The sequence below is a fragment of the Pinus tabuliformis genome, chromosome X (genome assembly GCF_031772625.1).
Source record: "Pinus tabuliformis cultivar Carrire ecotype Pingquan chromosome X, CPIR1, whole genome shotgun sequence".
NCBI classification, from domain to species: domain Eukaryota; kingdom Viridiplantae; phylum Streptophyta; class Pinopsida; order Pinales; family Pinaceae; genus Pinus; species Pinus tabuliformis.
Window position 1 is genome coordinate 735060735 of NC_142308.1, and position 17954 is coordinate 735078688.

A 17954-nucleotide genomic window follows, 5' to 3' on the forward strand; every position below is an offset into this window, starting at 1 on the left:
TACACGTCATTCATTTATCTGCATCGCAGATGCGCAAATTCCATAAACAGAAATTGCGTATATACGGAAACTGTGCATATACGGAAGATATGCGCATATCTTCCGTATATGCCCAATTTCCGTATATGCGCAATTTCTGTATATGGAATTTGCGCATTTGCGATGTAGATACATGAATGACGTGCATATACGGAAGATATGCATATACAGGAAAGTTAGGGATATATGGAAGACATGCACATACCTTCCGTATATGCCCAATTTTCGTATATGCGCACATCTTCCGTATATGCACAGTTTCTGTATATGTGCAATTTCTGTATATGGAATTTGTACATATCTTCGTTTATGTATCTACATCGTAAGAGTCATCACTGAAATTCATTGTGTATGTTTATTATATACAAATAAATAAATATAACATTTTTGAAACTTATTCACAATCTCAATGCCCATCAAATTGAGTATGAAATGATGAGCTACGAGCCATCTGAGTACCCACAAGGAAACATGTTAGTCCAAATTTTAGTCATGAAAATTAGATCGTTGTCACATATAATAATCCTAAGGTTCCATGTATCTTATGAATTTGTTCTCATGAATTCTATAAATACTATAATTTCTTTAAAAGGATTAAAATGAGAGAGAAAGTGAGCTTAATTTTTGAGTCAAACCACCACCACCATGATGGTATTCTTTCCTTCAAACATTGGTAGGTATGTAAGAACATGTATTGGTGCCTCTTCCCAACGATGACTTCATATGGATAATGGTTCTAGAAAAAATGCATTATTGATTCTCTCTCCTTTGTTCTATTGGAAAACCAAGCATTTTATCACAAACTTTTTAACATTGTTTTAATACCTTCGCAAGAAAAAAAAATTGTCTTTGTTACAAGGTAAGTTTTATAAAATCTTGATTGTCATGTTATATAAGAGGTGTGTAGTTCTAATAGGATCTTCTATTTAAGTTGGAAATCCCAGACAAATTTATTTAATTAATTAGCTTCCTATCATCATTTCATAATGAGATTGAATGCCTTATGATTCTACGTTCATTCTATTAGTGCTTATTCCACCCAGTAATCTTGTTGAATGGAAATAACAAAAACTAAGGCATCATTGTTTTATTCTTTCCTTGAAAATGCATTTGCTGCCACATTTGGTTTCCATTTTCTAGATAATTTGAAAGTCATAACCTAGCATATTTGTAACCTCCCCCCTCCCCCTCTCTAATGATCTATAGTATTTGTTCCAGTGAGTACTTATGCTATCATGATATATTTTTACATCAAGATTATTACTATTAGGTAAAGGTGTTATTGCTTAATTATATGTATAATGGCCAACATTTATTTCTCATAAACAAATTTGAGTAAGTTTGTTCCTTGAAGTTCGTGGGTTTAAAAATTAGGTATCCTTCTCTCTTGCATTAAAACTACACCAATGCCCTATCTCGAGGCATCACACTCCATAATAAAGGTTCTAGTGAAGTTGGGTGTATCCAAGACAAGAGTTCTACACATATCCTCAAGTTTTTCAAAAGCTTGGTTTGCCTCTTTAGCCCAAGAAAATGCATAATTTTTCAATAATGTTGTTAGGGGTTGTACTTTTCAATCCTAAGAATCATATAAGAATATTTAAGGTTTGGGAATGGGGAATTGTAGCCTAGATTTAATCTTTTCAAGTCCCACTTTGATGCCCTCATGAGATATAATATGACCTAAATATTCCACTTCCTAAATGCCAAAGTAACATGTGGAAGGCTTCGTAACTATTTTTTTCTCCTTCATTATTTTTAAGACCATGTCAACACGTTATAGACACTCTTCCTTATATTTGTTGTAGTTTATTATGTTGTCAAAAAATATTAACATAAATTTTCTAAATAAAGGTTTATAAATTGAACTTGTCAAGCTATGAAATGTGGAAGATGCATTATTAAGGCCAAATGGCATCATCAAAAACTCATAATGACCTTCATATGTTCCAAAGGTTGTTTAAGTGATGACTTCTTCCCTCACTCTGATTTGATGTCTAATATCTGCATATTAAATGTGTAACTCATTATGTTAATTGGTGTTTCTTCTTTTATGTCGACATTTTATAGGCATGCCACAATGATTTGGACACAATTGAAAACATTGTATGAATCTTAATTTTCAATTAATGAAGATTCTAAACAATTGGATGATCATGAACGTTTATTGGGGCCATGATACAATAAATGAGGGACAATGAGGGGGCTTGAGGGTGTTCAACATGACACATGATCATAGGAAATCCTTGATAAATTGTTCTTATGATCATAAACTATTTTTAAAATTACCCTATATTTTCCTTTCCTCTCATCCACAGAAAGTCATTGATTGAGAAACTCAATTGGTCAAAGTCTCACCTCCAAAAATTATGAGATCATGGGATGGTAATTGAAATATTCCTTTCATTAGAAAACACAAGGAATAGGTCAAGTACATTATTGGAAAAGCATGGAACATCCAAATTTGAATGAAAGAACGAAAAACATGATTATGGGGGTCATGCATGAGGGGGAAAGGAGAGCAATATTTCCTGTTTATAGAGTAGAAAAGAGCCAAGGTGAGAGAAGAGTGATTCCTTGTGAGGAAAAGTTTTAAAAATCCCTAGTTTTGCATTTTGAACTAAGTAGAAGACCTCTCAAATAATAATTGAGTGAGGGAATCATTTGGAGCCCTACTAGACATGCACAATAGGCATGTGGAAGATGATCTACCCAAGGGATTGTGATGCAGAGAAGAGAGCTCACTCACATGTTATGCAAGCCAACAAGGGGCACAATGAAGTCACAAGACCCTTACACTCGATGATGACATTTCCTTGGTTGGAAAACACCCCTATGATGGATTAAAAACCAGTCATATAACTTAACGACAGTGCTAGAAATTTTCCATATTAGTATCATGGTTTGGCTAAGGGTTGGCCAAGTGTACAAAGACAATGTGCAACTCTTCCTACAGTTGGGTGGAAAATCACTCACCCTAAATCAATTTGTTGGACAACTTGTCTATAGATAAATCTCTCAATTTTATGTTATTATTTCATGCTTCCATGTTTTATAAATGAAATATGCATTCACAAATGACCCATGATGGTTACCATTAAGGAGAAATCATTATGGAGCTGTAGAGTTATGTATTGAGTTTTTTTGCATATAACAAATAATTAGCTCCCTTAGTTTTATACTTCCTTAGATTTATGTTATAGCCATATCATGTTGTAAGTTCTAAAGGGTTACAAGTCCAATGATTATGATAGTTATGCATTGATCATTTTTGCCTAAGCCTTGGAGTGTATAGAATTCATGTCACAACAATATCTTGATTTTAGCCTTGTGTGTTATATATGTAGCTTTTGATTAATATTTAGAGTCTGAACATTCTTAAAATTATGTCAATGTTTTTTATTAAATAGTTTATGTGTATAGTGAATGCTTAGTGGGCATAGGTATGATGTTGATTATATGTGGTTATAAATTTGAGGCTTATAAACACTTAATGAATATAAGCTTACCAAGGTTCCCTATTATAAAATAAGGTTCCTATACTCAAAAGTATTTATGTTTAAGTAAAAGTGTCAAAGTAGGATTTGGAATTAGTTTTCCTATATAAAATAAATGCTTCTTATGTAATGAGAAATCGATTATGGGAGTCCTTTTATGCCAAATAAGTCCCTTATAGACTAACATAAACCTATGTATTTAGGAAACTAATCACAAATTCTAAGGATTCTTAATCTATTATTTTCATTGGAAGTTAGTGTAGGTGTTGTAGTGAAAATGTAACTTAGTTACATGGAATTTTAATAAGTTTAGAAGGGCACATGGGTCCCAAATACTTATTGGAGTAGTGGTAGATTTTTTCTCATGGGGTTATGAGAAAACTTTGGCCATATATTTACAAGTTTTGTTGAAGTTGTGAAGTGAGAAACACATAGATGGTTTTCTATATGACATGAAGATTTTTTTCATGTGATACAAGGCATATTATGTGAAATATAAAAGAATTCAATACAACACATCACAAAACAAAACTTTTTTACTCAAGTAAAATGTCCTTCATCACTGAAGATTATTTTTCCTTGTGATATAGTGCATATCAGTAAAGATTATTTTTTTTATAGAGATATGATGAATATCAACGGAGAAATGTGCATGGAAATTTTCAATAAATATTCAATATTATCAAAATATAAGGGTTTGATTAAGGAGTTTAGGCTAAGACCTAGTCTTTCCCAAAAAATTGTTGGAGTTTTCACTAGAAAAGATTTTATTTTGGCATGATGTATCACACCAAGAAAATATTTTGGTGGAACATATCACCTAGAAATAAGATCCTTTGATGCAATGAGGGGAGAATTCTTCTTTGTTCCATGTGAGAATAAACATCCTCATTGTGTGAACATAATCATGAAGAAAAATTGTTTGACATAGAAAATATCTTTGAAGCAATAAGACAAAAGAGCTAAGGAAATTGATGTCTAAGAAGAATAAGAAGAAGGAGGGAGAATTCTTCTTTGTTCCATGTGAGAATAAATATCCTCATTGTGTGAACATTGTCATGAAGCAAAATTGTTTGACATAGAAAAGATATTTGAAGCAATAATACAAAAGAGTTAAGGAAATTGATGTCTAAGAAGAAGAATAAGAAAAAAAATACAACATATCACATGAAAGAAAAGTTTTCATGACATAGTGTGTTGCACCAAAAATCTTTATATTGCGATATATTAACATGAAAGGAAATTTTTTCACAACGTGATAAAAGAAGACTTCCATTCATCACAAGAAAGAAATTTTCATGCAATGTGACACTTAGTGCCATAAAATTTTCATTGTGTAGTTTTATAAATTTTTGGTTGGGTAGTCTCATGTATTTAGCTCAAGTGGTTGGGAAAATAGTTTGATTTCCCCTCCACTTAAGATCATTTCCTAAAAATGAATATCGTGTGCCTTTGTGATAAGGCTCAAAGGGAAAACACCCCCCTTATCCATGGATGTACCGACTCTTGATAAGTCATAAGTATTGGTATATTTGGCTTGCGGGATGTTGGATATACTCTTGCTATTATAGTGGCAGTTGGAACATTTGATCCTAGGCCTCACCCAAATTAATCTAATGTGTTACCAACTCACCATTATTTAAATAAAATAAAAAAATGGTTGTGTATTTTTTACGATGCATATTTTTTTGGGGGTCTCCGTAACTTGGGGGAAATTTTTTTTGTAAACATTAAAAAACTTAGTATGAAACAAAAAATTAAATAATCATATTTAATTGGATAGAGGACATAATAATAAATATCCATGTGTTACCAACTCATCATTATTTAAATAAAAAAAAAAATGGTTGTGTAGTTTTTACGATGCATATTTTTTGAGGGGTCTCGTAACTTGGGGGAATTCTTTTTTGTAAACGTTAAAAAAACTTAGTATGAAACAAAAAATGAAATAATCATATTTAATCATATAGAGGACACAATAATAAATATGCATGTAGTAATTCCATAACCTTCCATGAATGGGATGAATGGATTTCATCTATTGCAATTTGCACCTCCATGAAACCTATAAAAATGGGAAAGGAACCTTAACTTCCAAATATTTGATCAAGGATTAGACCTTCATATAAGGTTTAAAAATACCTCAATGGAAGGCTTTAAAATCCATCCATCAAAGTATTTCAAAAACCTCGATCAAGTTGTTTTCGACATATACAATTGATTTCGGTTTAAAATCCTTAACTAATGTTTCAATCCCTTGATTGAGGCTTGAAACCTTGTTTGAGGGCTTAAAGAACCCATCAAGGTAAAAACTTGATCAAGGGTCTACATAGGCCATTTTGATGGTGCATGGAATGCCAAAAGTGGGATTCGGATTCATGGGTTCACCCTGTTTCTATTATATGAAGATGTTCTATATGTTTCAACAATTTATATAAATATTATTAGTATATCCCTTAATTTAGATGAATGCAATTATTGTGCTAGTAAATGATATTGCCCCAACTAGATCTTTAACACTTTGAACTTTACTTAATGGAAACTATGACACATTCTTTGGGTGTTACCTCCTTCTTCTTAGAAGGTGGAATATGTTGTCACACTAGATTATATCAAATAATTGTTGGACCACTTTCTTGAACCCTACATCTTTCATCATGCCAACATCATGCATAAACCCTAGGTTGGCTCATCAATGCCTACTCGGAAAAATAGCCACCTTGCAATCAATAATCATTTCTTTTATAACCAGTATAACACCCACTTTTATGACTGTTGAATATGTACATAGTTGTTAAAGCTATGTCCATCCATACACACCAAATTAGACATTAATGCACAAAAGAAAAATGTGGAGATCTAAGCCAAAATCTAACTTGGTCACTTGAATGATTACAAAATGTTTTATTAGACATCATATATCCACATCCAAAGACAAAAAACCAATTCAACAACATAGAAGCATATAAAATAAACATAAAGTTGAGAATGTGAACATACATTATTTCATTTATTAAAAAATATAATATGTTAGGATGCTCTAAATGCCATCAATATTGAAAGCACTTAACTCTTCCCTTTGTTGTTTTTTTGTAAGCTTCAACATCAACAATATAATTACATTACTAATTTATAGTATATGAAACATTATTTATTTCATTTTCAGATTGGATTATCTTTCTCCTTACTTTATCTCTTATCATATCTAAATTAAATTATTTTAACATATCATAACCAACAAATTCCCACAAGGTTTGTTTTACTAAATGATGATAATGATAGTTATGGGATAAATAAATTTACTTCCCTGCTCCTTTCATCTTATAATTGTTACTATATAAATACAAATATAGTAACCAATAAAATAAACTTTAAAATTATTTTTATAATTATAAAATCTAATCTTTTCTCCTCAGAAAACAATCATCCATAGCTTATGACAATGACTGTCTTGTCATCTACAACCTATGATAATGAATGCCTTACTCTTCATCTATCCTTATCAGTTATTCCTATTATTTACCATTTGTAACCTTTAGTGCTTGTACTTGTTCTATCCTTATCTCTATCCTTAGTTTCTATGGTCCCTTTGGTCTCATCAGGTATCCTTGCAAGACCTATAAAGTTAATTTTCTAACGTGCAAGTTTTCTAACCTAACCTGAGAGGCTCTCCTTCGATTGCAATAGCTCCATGTTTCAAAGTGGGCCAAAGAATATACACTCAGTTATTCAGATGGGGCCTTCGGAAATTAAGGTTCCATTTTACATAAGTGTGATAGCTTAGTTCAAAGACTTTTCAGTATTTTCTTGAAAGGTATAACAAGGGGTCCCCCCTCACTTTTTTCAAAGTTGTCGATCAGATAATTGTAAAATATGATAATTTTAAGCTGCATGTATGGGATTTTTCCAATTCAAAGTTTGTGCATTCAGTTGATTTTGTATTGACCAAGTATCAGCTCTCAGATTACATCCAAGCTTTATACATGGGGATTTTAATGTGTGTATTGGTCAGCCTTTTCCATTATTTCCAACCTTGATGAAGCATTTAGTTAAGGAGGTCTCGTTATTCTGTAGAGCTCCTCGACAACATATCAGAGATTTTGTATGAAATGGAATATAAGAATTAATACGAATTGTTGTAAAATGAAATGCATTCGAGGAAAGGAAAAGTAAAAAATAAAAAAATCTCTGGAATATCCTAGTTTATTTGAAATTTCTTATGAAATTGAACCTAAGAGTTTAAACATGAGAATTTAATATGAAAGATCAATTTATACAATAGAATGGATCCAGATAGCAAGAAAAAAAACACTCTGGAATATCCTGGTTTATTGAAATTTCTTATGAAATGGAGCATAAGAAATTATTATTAAAAAAACACGATGAGTTATACAATACGAATTGCTGTAAATTGAAAGGCATCCAGGAAAATATCACTCTGGAACTTAGGCAACATTTATACAGTATGTATACTTCAGTACAAATCAACTCTGCAACATAAGCAATATTTATGTTTATTAAAACAAATATGGTAAGGCCCGGAGTTAAAATAAATATTAAAGAATCCAAACGGGCCCGAATTGCCTTAGTTGAGAGTATGGTAAAATATGATGACCAAAATTGTACCAAGGAAAAAGATCAACAAGTTGAAGACATCAATGGTGCGCAGCAAGCTTTTATTAAAATGATATAATTAGAATAATCAACCATGATGTTGATCAACATGTCTAAATCTATGATGCAATCGACATTCCTAACAAGTCTATTACATAAGCAATAGGTCTCTTACAAAAACTATCAGATAAATAAAGGCGTTTAATTTTGACAGGGTCAACTAAAACAAAATAGCTGCAAAAGTTCTAATTCAATCAGTCAGCCATCTTAAAATTTCCTTTTATTGTCCAGAATTATTAATCTGATCTTGATTGTGCCATTGGTACCAGTGCTGCCACTAATAGACAAAATCATAATATCTTAAAATACTTATGTACAACGGATAAAAGTTTTTTGTGTATTGTTGTACCTTATTGTGAAGTAAAACTGTGATCAACAATCTAATAAAAGAAAGTTAATATATTGAAACTGTCCTTGTAGCCCCTTTATAGATAAAACAATGGCTAATAGCCTAAGTCATTTAAATTTGCTGGAATGTTTAGCCTTCAAAGTAGCAAACCTAGTGGGTTTAGTGAGAGAAATGCTAGTTGAGCATATATGCTTTATGTATTGTTTGCATGACTTGAACCCACGTGCTTTCAAGTCCTTTGGCGTGATTTTGGTCATTTTAAACATAGCATCAACATTTATCTTTTTTGTTTTCTGTGGAAACTAAAACATTATCAATAAATATCAAAATCCACATAGATATAATGAAAATATGTGGACCATGTAACAAATATGAAAAGACAATGCATTGACTAACTAACAATAAATATCAATATATATATAGATATAATGAGAATATGGGGAACATGTAACGAATATGAAAAGAAAATGCATTAACTAGTCATAAAAAAATATGTCAATGTTATTATGAGCTAAGATATGTAGTATATAACTTACTTCTCTTAATTTATCTTGAAGTCTAGGTGAATGCCACAATGGTTGAGGAGAATGTGATTTTTGCTGAGTATCATGTCCACCATCATACATGTGAAAATGTGTTTTAGGAGGTGTATATTCATTACTCTGAACATTAGATTATACATAGATATAAGTATGTGACTCAAATAAAATTAAATGTAAAAATATGATAAAATTATAAGAGTATAAATAAATATAATCTTACCTTGCATTGTGACATTGGACGTGAAGATGGTTGTAGCATTTGAACCATTTCATTTCCATTCTTCTTAAGGCTTCGACAAGGGGTTTTCATTGATTGTGATGGTTCCAAAGGGAACACCTGCACCATAAATAAGAAATAACACACACACACATATAATCAAAACAAATCAAGGATAACAATATATAATACAGAACATCCATTTCTCATCCCATCATTATGGTAAAACATAACAATTTATATATTAATGTTTTTAGTGGAATAGGTTATATGGATTAAAAACTTATTGGCCCAATAACCCCTTGAAAACCTTGAAATCTGGGTGAGGGTCGTAATAGTTGGTGGCTTGAACTTGAGGAATTTTGTTGATTAGGCTATGCATATCAATAACAATGAGAAATTAGTATACAATTATAATAAATATAAATATTATTTAATGTTAAAATGTCTAAAAAATTAATATATGCAAAAAAATGGACTCAACTGTGTTGTCATTGTCCTGATTAGTTTCATCAAAGTTTAATATATGGTTGTGCCCATCTAATCCTTCTTCCCCCACATCATCGGGAACCTCAGTCCTTACTTTCTCTTTTAAAGCAATATCTATGTGCTTCACTGTCTCCATACGTCTACGAGGTAGACTCTAATCTCAACATTGAATTTTTTCACAAATCCTTTGCTTTGAAGTATCATTAAGCTGATCAAATGTAACAACTGACTGTGAAAACAAGTTTCAATGAATTTAGTCCACAACAATAAATTAATATTAATAAAAAACGAAAAACCTTTTATATGCTTGTTGTTGTGCACGACATAGCCTTGCATCTAAATCATATTGTATTTTGGCATTTTGCCTTTTAACTGCACTTGTTGATTTGACCGCCCATGTAGCATTTGCATCTCTTACTCGACCTCTTTGACGTGGAGGAATTGGTGGGAGATTGTGGGTGGTAGCCCGATGATGATTAAGGCCAGATAGCTTAGATCGACTCAAGTTCCCCGCACAACCACCAACAAGACAAGTGAACACTTGCTTGGTGCCTTTGATAGTTACCTCCCATTCATGTCTATTTTCCTCCATTTTCTTACTTCCTTATAAATGAATATGTAAACAATAGTGTTGTTAAAAACATCATAAAAACACTTTAAAGTAAAAATCAATATTCATATCTATTTTTTTGTGGTTACCATAACTATCAACTTTTATAAAATATAGGCCAAAATATTTAAAACAACTCTTCAAGATTCTTGTTATATCAATTTGCATGATTTGTAAATGTTACATTTTTAAGTTCTTGTTAGATCAATTTACATGCTTTGTAAATCTGACAGTCTTAAGTGAACACAGGTTGGGATAAGTGGTCTCATTGGGACTACATGGTTCCCAACAAAGCCAGTGCCTCATTCATAAACCTTCTTTACAGTCCAATAAATATTTTTTAGAAGAAAATGTTGCCCTCTCTAATTGACTGCTATCCTTGTGTTAAATGGAATTCCCTGTAAATGTGTTAGAAAACATGCACAGATGAATCTAGCTAGTAAAGGTTGAACACACAGCTTTGCAGAGCAAAAACACTAAAAGAAAAACGAAAGAAGAGAAGAATGATTCAATAGAAAATTATGTTACAATGCTCATGATATAGCATTACTGGGTGAAGATCCCAAGGTAATGACTATAGTGGTGATCAATGAGAAGACTCAACACCTACAAAAAGTTCCGGAGATAACTAGTCAGTTGCGGAGTTAAAGAAGGAGCAAATCAAGGAGTAAATCATGCAAAAGGAATTTTGCATGCAATCCCATGCTCTAACTAAAAGTCCGCATGTAGATGTGTAGTAGTTCCAACATGCAAAAGGAATCTTGCATGCAGTCACATGCTCTAACTAAGAGTCTGCATGTAGGTGTGTAGTAGTTCCAACACCCCCCCTGAACACCACTATGGGGAAAAATAAAAAATGGGCCCTGGCAACTAAGGCCAAAGGTCACCCAAAATACAGTGCAACTTGTACTAAAATTGAGGAAAGAGGGAAAACCTCGTGGGAAAAACCCCCCCTCAAAATACAATGTAATCAAAAGAGAAGAGGAAGAAAAATACAGTTTCTAAGCAATCGTGTCCTTCACTCCAAGACGATCACGCAAAGAGCGAAACTTCTGCTCAGTGAATGTCTTGGTGAAGATGTCTGCAGTCTGTTCTGCTGAAGGACAGAACTGCAAATCAATGACCCGATCATGTACTAAGTCTCTGATGTAGTGCATATGGATCTCTATGTGCTTCGTCCGCTGCCGCTGTACTGGATCCCTGCAAAATTTGAGAGTGCTCTGGTTGTCACACCAGATGACAATGGGCTGGTGGAACTGGACGCCCAACTCAGTGAGGAAGTGTTGTAGCCACAGAGCCTGAATGGTGATGTTGACTACTCCTCGGTACTCAGCCTCAGCTGAAGAGAGAGCAATAGCAGCCTACTTCTTGCTCGACCAACAGATAGGGCCAGATCCTAGACTGAGTGAATATCCGGAGGTGGACTTGCGATCAATGCTGTCTCCCGCCCAATCAGAATCTGTGAAGCCAAGGAGATTCAATGCAGTGCCTGCTGCATAGTGAATCCCGAAGGTGATGGTGCCCTGCACATATCGGGGGATGCGCTTGGCAGCATTCCAGTGTAGCTCATGCGCTCCTGCATGTATTTGGAAACTGCCCCTACTGTGTATGAGAGATCTGGTCTGGAGTGGGTGAGGTACAATAAGCTCCCCACTAGCTGTCGGTAGAGAGTGCTGTCAACTAATGGAGTGTCACCTCCATCCTCAAGGCGGACCCTAGACAGAAAAGGAGTCGGTGCTGGCTTGCAGTCAGTCATGCGAAATCTCTCGAGGAGATCCCGTGCATACTTAGCCTGAGAGAGTTTGATGCCTGTGGCATTCTAGCTGATCTCAAGACCAAGAAAGAAGTGTAATGGACCCATGTTTGTCATCAAGAACCTATCATGCAAGGCCCTCTTGACTGTAGCAATGGCTGAAGCCGAGCTGCCAGTGATTAGGAGATCATCTACATACAACACTAAGATAAGAAGAGAATCATGTGTCCTAAGCATGTAAACATTCAGATCAGACTTACATCTTTCAAAGTTTTGTGATAAGAGAAAAGAATCCATCTTCGCGTACCAAGCTCTCGGGGCTTGCTTAAGGCCGTAGAGAGATTTCTTCAGTCTGCAGACCAAAGATGAATCCTGAATGAAACCATGTGGCTGCTCCATGTATATCTTCTCAGATAGGTCTCCGTGAAGAAAGGCATTCTTCACATCCATATGATGTACTTCCCACCGCTGGGCAGCTGCAATGGCAAGTGTAAGGCGTATGGAATCCATCTTTGCTACTGGAGCAAAGGTCTCGTCATAATCAATGCCATGCACTTGTTGGAAGCCTTTGGCTACTAGCCTTGCTTTCCGTATGGTGATTTGCCCATTTGCAGCGCTCTTGGTCTTGTAGACCCATTTGCATCGGACAAGTTTCCTTCCTGAAGGAAGGGGGACCAGATCCCAAGTCTGGTTCTCGAGGAGGGAGTTATACTCCTCCTCCATGGCGGACTCCCAAGATGGATGCCCAGCAGCCTCAACATAAGACTGTGGATCAGAAGACTAAACCAAATGACAATGCCAGGAGGGCGATGGTTCAGTGGCAGTGAGGACAAGAGGAGGCTCAATAAACTCTGAGCTAGTCCTCTGTAGATCAGAATTATCCCCCACAAGACCATTTCTAGCAGTTGGTTGGTCTTGTGCATATATCTCACGTAAGCTCCTTGTTCTCTGATTTATGAGAGGGGAATATGATTCACTGCTGGAAGCCCGATCTGGGCTTGGATGTGGATCATCATTTGCATGCACTAGATTTGTATCTGAAGACTCTGTCTTTGCATCTGCATGCTCTTCCTCGACATCTGCATGATCTGTATCGGCATCTGAATGGACTGAGTCATCATCTCGGACATGAGGTAGATAAAAAATGTCTGCATACGGCGCTTGAGGTGCATGCGAGAGACTTTCCTCAAATTTGACACTTCGCTCAATGATGAGCTTGTCCGTAGAGGGAATCAAGAGTCGATATCCCTTCACACCATCAGGGTATCCAACAAATATGCACTCAATGCTCTGTGGATCAAGAGCTTTCCTCTTTTCAGAGGGGATCCGGGCCCATGCTCGAGAGCCGAAAACACGGAGGTGAGTGACCTCTGGTTTAGTGCCGCTCCAAGCCTCAAAGGGGGTCTGGTCCTTGACAGACCTATGAGGAGATCTGTTCTGGATGTAGTTAGCACAATTAAGTGCTTCGGCCCAAAGCTTATGAGGCAGTGACTTGGCATGCAACATGCAGGAAGCCATCTCTTTGAGAGATCGATTCTTTCTCTCAGCAACTCCGTTCTGCTGTGGAGTGTATGGAACTGTATACTGCAACTGTATGCAGGACTGAAGGCAAAGGTTTTGAAGTGCTGTGTTAACATATTCCCCCCCATTGTCTGTACGGAGGGCTTTGATCTTTCTCTCTGACTGTGTCTCAACTAGTGCTTTGAAATCTTCAAAGTGCTCAAAAACTTTAGATTTGTTCTTGAGAAGATACACCCAAGTATACCGTGAGAAATCATCAATAAATGTAAGCACATACCTTGCTTTGTTGATGGAAGTATGAGGAAAAGGCCCCATGAGATCACTATGGATCAGATCTAGAGGAGAGGATGCTCTGTGAGTCTTGCCGGTGTCAAACTTTTCTCTGGGATGTTTGCCAAGAACACACCCTTCACAAACTCCTTTGGAGAAATTGATATTTGGAAAGCCTTCCACCATCTCATTCTTGCTTAGCTGCTGCATATACCTATAATTTAAGTGACCAAACCTCTCGTTCCAAAGCCTACTACTATCATCAGCATGTGTAAGCAATAAGGAGGATTCAGATTCAATAAATTCAGAAAATGTATACAGTCTGGATCCATTGTTTACCTCACCAGTTGCAATTTTGGCATTGCTATGTAGATCATATATGTTCACTGCATCTGGAGTGAATTCCACTCTCTTTCCGGTGCCGGAATGATGATCTGATAAACTGAAAGCAGGTTTACCGAAAGTTTTGGAACATGAAGCACATCTTCAAAGCTTCCGTGTAAAAGTTCCACTCTACCTTTTCCGGTGACCTCAATAGGTGAGTCATCTCCCATGAGGATGGGAGGTCCTTTGCATGCATCCAAAGAGGAATAGACTTCCTTTGCAGCAGCCATATGATGTGATGCACCAGAATCTATAATCCATGCATCAGGAGAAGAATTAATTGCAACTAAAGCATGAAAATTGTTACCTTTCCCGTGTGGCGGATCCTCAGTTTTTTTCTTGGCGCCCTGAGGGATGTGGTCCCCAAGGTTGTGCTTCTGAAGGATTTCTGCCATTTGGTCAATTTGTTTCTTCATGCAGTAGGATTCTAAATGGAATCCATGGTGACAGTAGGTGCATTAATTTCCTTTCTTCCCTTTCTCATTTCTTGAGCCAGAGGAGTCATTGAAGGGCTTGGTGTACCCTTCCTTCTTTGGATGGGAATGTGCTTTTCCTTTGTCTTTTTGCTGCTGATTTTTCTGATTTGAATCAGATCTGTGATTTTTATTGTGGCTGCCATCATGCACAGCAAGTGCATGTGCTTTTGGAGATTTGATTTTCCCCATGCCAATGAGTTTATCTTGCTCAAAAATAAGGGACTCCATAAATTCTTTGAGAGAAGGCATAGTGTAGGATTTACCTGTTGCGAGCCTTACTGAATGAAATGTAGACACAAAGACGGAGTATTCCGGTCCGAGCTTTGACATAATAGAGAGAACTTGGCGACTCTCCTCCTTGGATTTTTCAATTCCACAACCCTTGAGTTGTAGCAATAGATCATTATATTTGGTGAAGAAATCTTGAATTCTGTCATAGTTCTGTGGATCCAATGATAGCAGCTCCACTTTGAGTAGATGTCCTTTCATCTCATCCTATTTCCCGTAGAGCTCTTCAACCTTTTTCCAAATCTCATTGGGAGTATTGCAGGCAGATAGATGAAACTGCAACTCTGGAGAGATGCACGTGCATATGGATCCGTGGGCCTCATCCATACGGTTGAGGTACTTGGATTTCTCTATGGCTGAAGTGGGTTCCACTTCTGTAGCCATGGTAATCCTGTACAACCCTTTATGACGAAGGTATCGAGCCATTTGGTCCTTCCATTCATGATAGTTGTACGGTGTTAGGATCGATGCTTTGGGAAACTCCATTTTTCTGTCAATCTTCGATCTCCAAGCTGTAATACTTGCAAAATAAAGTACTAGTGCGCCTTTTATCTAGAAACCTGTGGGCTCTGATACCATGTAAATGTGTTAGAAAACCTGCACAGATGAATCTAGCTAGTAAAGGTTGAACACATAGCTTTGCAGAGCAAAAACACTAAAAGAAAATTGAAAGAAGAGAAGAATGATTCAATAGAAAATTATGTTACAATGCTCATGATATAGCATTACTGGGTGAAGATCCCAAGGTAATGACTATAGTGGTGATCAATGAGAAGACTCAACACCTGCAACAAGTTTCGGAGATAACTAGTCAGTTGCGGAGTTAAAGAAGGAGCAAATCAAGGAGTAAATCATGCAAAAGGAATTTTGCATGCATTCCCATGCTCTAACTAAAAGTCCGCATGTAGATGTGTAGTAGTTCCAACATGCAAAAGTAATCTTGCATGCAGTCACATGCTCTAACTAAGAGTCTGCATGTAGGTGTGTAGTAGTTCCAACATTCCCCGCATCCAATATACCGCTGGATACCTTAATATACAGTAGACATAAGCTCATGAGATGGAAACAAGCTTGGTTCAATAATGAGGGGGGAGATCAGTGCTGTGAAGAAAAAACTACATTGGTTCAATGGATTAGAGCAGGCTTAGTTGAATTTGGGTTTGTAACAGTGGGGTTATACCCAAATGAAGATGGGATTATCTGTTTGAGGGGAGGGGAAGCGTAACAGAATTGAGGTTGGAGTGATCTGGACGTTGTTTTATCCACTAGGGTTTCTGGTCAAACACTACCCAACCTCTCCATCGCTCCGGTGCTCATTCTGTTAGGTACTCCATCGAAGGGTTTCGTCTGCAACCTCTAGGTTAGGGTTTTACCATTTATGGTCTTTCTTGTTGTCTCCTATTGTTCGTTATCTAGTAACCTCCAAGGTGATTCTTATCAGTGGTATCATTTTGCCTCGTTTCCACCACCGGTCTCTGCGAGGGTTTGGAATGGAGTGACCATGGTCTCAATTTCTGGCAACAGGTAACTATGGACTATTATATTGTTTTTGCTTCCTTACTTGTTGGTTTTGGGCAGCCAAGCTCATAATGGATTTTCTCTATTGCAGGTGTACACAGGAGCATTCCTTTTTCAACGAAATGGCCACCGGTCTCAGGTAAGCCAAGACAAGGTTCTGCCCATAATTTCGTTTTGGATCATTTAAGGAGTTCTTGTAAATCTGTTTTCTCATAGTTTTCCCTTCTGTTTTCTCAGGTATCCAGTTTTCTGCTCAGTTGACGGGATTCCTTTGTTTCAATTTCCAGAGTTAGCCATACTCACTGCAACACCCTCTCTTTGTTTTCCAGCGGTAGCCTCTGTTCCTTATCATCGTAATGTTGACCGTCAATGTATTACACCACTTGTCACTAACAAGGGCTTGGAGTGAAAATTGGAATGATTGTATGATTATTCTGTTATATTAAAGAGTAGGACAATGGAAGAATCTAGGCTTAAGGTTTTCCAAACTCTTGTTCGATTGTTATATTTTAAACAAGATTTACTTAGGTTGACTCCATAATTTTAGTGGACCAACTCTCTTGCAGTCATATCGTGTTTTTCACATATTTCTTCCTCCGTTGGTGGAATAGTTTACTAGGAGTGCTTTTACAACAGTTCCCTTTTCTTTTAAAAATGGAAGACCTGGGTTACTTATGCCCTCAACCTGGGTTCTTGTTTGTAATCACTAGAGACTATAACACTTGTGCTCTAGTTAACAATTTTATTTGATGTGGGGTTTTTATTTTATATCACCCTGTTCAACCCTTAACATATTCGCTAATTAAATGATTAATTACACCAGTTCTTTGTGGCTGTAAGGTTCGACTTTTGCCGTGACTGTTATAATTATAAATTCAGTCAAGTATCAGGTGCCGAATTTGGAGATTTGTAATGTAAAGTTCTGTTAGATTAATTATTATTTATGCATTTTTCCTGTGGTAAGATAATTTTTAATAGTGTTCCCCAATTGGCTCAAGTGCCCGACAGGGAAGTGACCTTAAGTAAGTAGGTTACTTCACTGCCCATGTGATGTTGTTTACTTCCCCATTGTCGAACTTAGGCTATTCTTGGACAATTTCTCCCGTTGTTCTCATGGAATTAACTGGGTTCACTTATAGTAAGTTAATGTTGTATGTTGGGGTTATATGTTATTATAGTTCTCCTGTCGTTATTGAATCTGTATTTTACAAATATTACACAAAATATTTCTTACTTGTTGTAGGATTACTAGCTACAAATATTACATAGTATATTTTCTTACTTGCTATAGGATTACAAGTGACAAATATTACACACACTATTTTCT